A 4,138-nucleotide genomic window follows, 5' to 3' on the forward strand; every position below is an offset into this window, starting at 1 on the left:
AAAAAAAAACACCCAAAACTGGTTCACAAGACAGGAGTTGGTGGTGCACGCCTTTAATCCCAGCACTTGGGAGGCAGAGGCAGGAGGATCTCTGTGAGTTCGAGGCCAGCATGGTCTACAGAGCGAGTTCCAGGACAGACTCCAAAGCCATGGAGAAACCCTGTCTCGAAAAAACAAAAAAACAAAAAAACAAAAACAAAAAAACAAAAACTGGTTCACTTATTGGTCTCATTTAAGGTGACTCTGTTCAAGTTTCTTGGTCGTTTCTCTGCAACACTGCCAAGGTCACCTAAAGCTACCCAGATCTCAGCAGGGGTCTGGTCACTCTCCCGCAGTGCGCACAGGCGGCTACAGTGCAGGCTCCCACTCCGACCTAAACCGGAAGTGATCAGATGTGACCATCCAACTCAGCCGGTCACAGTCTGTAAGTGTGTGTCATCACACAGAAGCAAATGGGCTGATTTCTAGAGAATCTCAATAATCCACCCCCCACCCCCTCAACGGATCATCAAGGAGCGTGGACGACGAGGGACCATTTGAGAGAAACAGGAACCTCTGGGGATGCAAAAGTGAGCTGAGACTCCTCCCAGCACGAGCCTCCAAAGAGGCAGGTCCTTGAGACCGAAGTTGATGGGATAAAAATGACACCAAAGCCTGGGCCGGATTCCTGTGGTGTCCGTGTCTGCGCTCGTCTGTCTTTGGTGATATTCTGTAAGTCTGGGATAGACAGAACCCTGGGGGGGGGGGGGGCCGCGGGAGCTTGGGGGGAGGAGCTTGGAGGTGGGGGGCGGGGTGTCACCAAAAGCTGAGTTTTGCTTTTGCCAGACCCTACAAAATAAGAGACCTTTCTTGGGAATATTGCTACATTTCCAGTAATTGCTGATACACAAATGACAGGTTGGATCGGCTCGAAGATACAAGAACAGGCTGAGAAATCCCCACAGAAAAACACTCTATATTGCAAAAATAAGACTAGGATGGGCTCAGAAGATGGCACAGGTACCAACACTGCTCTGAAAAATTCAAAGCGAACTTCTTGTTCTTATTAATTGGCAGAAAAAAATTGAAACAATTGTCTGCTTCAACTCACCCGAGCATGGAAAACTGAAGACCCCTTTCTTGCAAACCGTCTTGCCAGGCTGAGCGGCGGCTCCATGTCTTTCCAGTGTCCTTGGGAGCCACCTGCTGGGCAAAGACGGAATTACAGCACTAATAACCAGACTGAGAGCCGCCAGACCCAAGTGGCCCTGATTTTCCAGAATCGCAGAGGAGGAACTATAAAAGCAGCAGAATGGCTTCTCCCCTTGGCGCATTGCCCGGTGACAGTTGTAAACCAGGGGCGCTGCAGAGGCGCTCACAGGGAATGAAGCAGAATTGCCTCGTATCTGCCCGGCTTTGCGCACGGTTCTTAGGATCCCGGGCCTGAGTCCCCTCCAGATCCCCAATTTCTTTACCTTGTCCTACTTCATCATTGGGGCACCTGGTGGGTCCAGCGCTGATGATCTCATTCTTACTCCATATGCCAGGTTGGAGCATGTCCTAGGGGATCCCAGGTCAGCCCTGAGACTCCTGTGTCCTTGGGAAAGTCAGCTGTCTTCTGGGTCTTGCTATCTTCACCTCCAACCTCAGCTCAGGGCTCGGGTGGATAATATCCAGAGATCTTCAGGTTTTGTCTATAGAGTGTCTGCAAAGTTACTGTGCTTTGGGCCTCAGGGTTAAAGTTTAAGTGCATAAAAGGAATGACAAAGCCTGATTCTGCGTCAGATCTGCAGAGGAGAGACAGCAGGGACACTACTGAGATGTGCAGAGGACAGGGTGTGCTGCCCCTGGCCTTGGATCCCACTAGCAGCGTGGTAATCCCCCTGACTCCGAGGTCAGCATGCTGCCTCTTCACCAGGTAACCTCTACCAGCATCCCGTTGCCTGCTGGAAGCTGGCCTCCTGTAGCTCTCAGCTCTCCCTTACACCCTAGTCTGTGGAGTGACCACTTGGGTCTGCCTGAAGTGTGCAGCTCCTCTGGAGAAGCCACCCCACCCCGTGTCCTTGGCAGGGAGATACAGCCGCAGTGCTGTCCTGTCCTGGGATGAACACCAGGGTTCCTGGTGTCAGTTCTTGGGACAGCCACAAGCCTGAGTAGTCCCTAAAACTGATGACATCAGCAAAGGAAAGAGCAGGGTCTGCTGGCCCTGCTACCCCGGCTACCCCAGTACCTTCTCCCCACAGGGTGATGCAGGCCTCAAGGGCAGTCTGTGAGGTGGAAGGCAGACAGCCGCAGAGCAGTGACTCTTCCGGCATTAAGTTCAGGGTCCAGGACATCGACAGGCCCCCGTCTCTAAAGTATCTCACAACTGTGAGCAATCCCACAAGAGCCAGCTGTCCTGTGTGCAGCCTGCTATGACTTCCCACATTGGCTGGGAGACCAAACTTTCACCAGGAATGGGCTCCCGGGTGACAATTTCAAGCTATTTGTCTGATTAAAGACTTTCTCCACCGCCTTCTACTCTGGGTAGAAGATTCTGCCTGGACCTCTGAGGTTTCCCTCTCTGTTTCCAGGCCCTCAGTTCCTGCCTCTTAAGCCCATTCCATCACCCAAGAGGGCCGGCAGCTACCAGACCCCACCCACATTCGCTGGGCTGCTTTCTCTCTACAGGAGAAGCCAGACTTCATGTCCAAGTTCAACCCTCTGCAAACAGACTACACGCCACAGGGCGCAGAACCCTTTCCCACCACTTCCAAAGTATTTCTCGCCACAGACTGTCTCAGAAATGCCAAAGGAGAACATCCAAGGATAGGATCACAGGAGGTCCCTTCACCTCACCTATAACATGTCTGAATTGGAAACCCATCCTTACCCCCCAAAAAGAAAGCCGTCTTGTCTTCCAAGCGGGCGTCTCAGAACAGAAGATCCAAAGCCGATGGCCGGACACAGCTTCCCTGGTCTGGTCCCAAGCCCTCCTAACCCTTCTGAGGGTCTGTCTCGTTCTCGACTGGAGTTCCCTCAAAGCACACCATGCATTTGGGTGTGCAGTCCCAAAGCAGCTGTGGAAACGGTCGGGCCTAGGATGCGCAAAGCCAGCGGAGTTAACAGTCACCAGGCGCAGAACTGCTCATTTATCATCCTCCCGTCGCTGGGGAGGATTGCCTCCTGCCCCAGCCCTCTACTCTAGTGAAGTATTGTCTTCCAGAAAAGGTGGTCTAAATAAAGCCAGGGACTCACTCTCTGCACCAATCAGCGCCGCCGTCCGGTCGGGTCTACCCGGCGCGGGCTGCGCGCAGCCGCCAGGAGGTGGCCGTCGGGACGCGGTGCGGGCAGAGCACTGCTCCCGCCCGCCCGCCCGCCCTGAGCAGTGGTGCAGGGTCTCTGCATCGCCGCCGCTGCTGCAGCCCCGCAGCCGTCAGCACTGCTGACTTGGCCCAGGAGAAGAGGGCGGGGGTGGGGGGTGGGGGGGGAGGGCCTGCAGCAGCCTGGGTTCCAACTGCCCCTGCGCAAGGAGCTTGGGAGAGTCTAGCTTCAAGGGCTTGGCTGGCCAAGGCTGGGGTAGAAGAGCTGGAGAAAAGGACCCTGAGTCAGCGCTGGTGCAGTTGAGGTGTCCCAGGAGCCTGGGTACAGGATGGATGGCTCCCTCTGACCTGTGAGCAGAGAGTACAGCCTTCAGCATCCTACTGAACCCCCCCCCCCACACACACACCTGATTCAGGGAAACTGTGCTAGCCTCATTTCCCCTCATTAGCATTGCTGTACTATAATTCACTGTTCTGAGGATTCCGGATGATGCAGAGAGAGAGAGGGAGAGATTCACAGAGAGACAGAGACAGACACACAGAGAGACAGAGACAGAGAGAAACAGACAGACAGACACACACACACACACACACACAGGGGGAGGAGAGAGAGAGAGAGAGAGAGAGAGAGAGAGAGAGAGAGAGAGAGAGAGAGAGAGAGAGAGAGAGAGAGAGAGACTTTTCCAGTTCTACTCAGACCCTGGAAGTCCCCACCTGGAGCGCTGGGTGAAGATCTGAGATCTGAGAGCCCCCAAGCCAGCTGGTCTCTCAAAGGGGTCACTGGGGGGTGTGGAGGTTGTCACCACCCGTACTGTATTTTCTGTCTGAGGAAGCTGTGAGACACAGGGCTCTTGGGG

General features: G+C 54.4%; 1 long non-coding RNA gene across 1 annotated transcript; it reads left to right on the top strand.

The window, feature by feature from the left end:
- Positions 1–247: 247 nt before the first annotated feature.
- LOC121135807 lies at positions 248–3,215 on the top strand. The gene is made up of 2 exons (XR_005872928.1): positions 248–711; positions 898–3,215. It is a non-coding gene; the product is annotated as an uncharacterized LOC121135807 (long non-coding RNA).
- The last annotated feature ends 923 nt before the right edge of the window (positions 3,216–4,138 follow it).

This window comes from Mesocricetus auratus, unplaced genomic scaffold (assembly GCF_017639785.1).
Source record: "Mesocricetus auratus isolate SY011 unplaced genomic scaffold, BCM_Maur_2.0 Super-Scaffold_100042, whole genome shotgun sequence".
Lineage (NCBI taxonomy): Eukaryota > Metazoa > Chordata > Mammalia > Rodentia > Cricetidae > Mesocricetus > Mesocricetus auratus.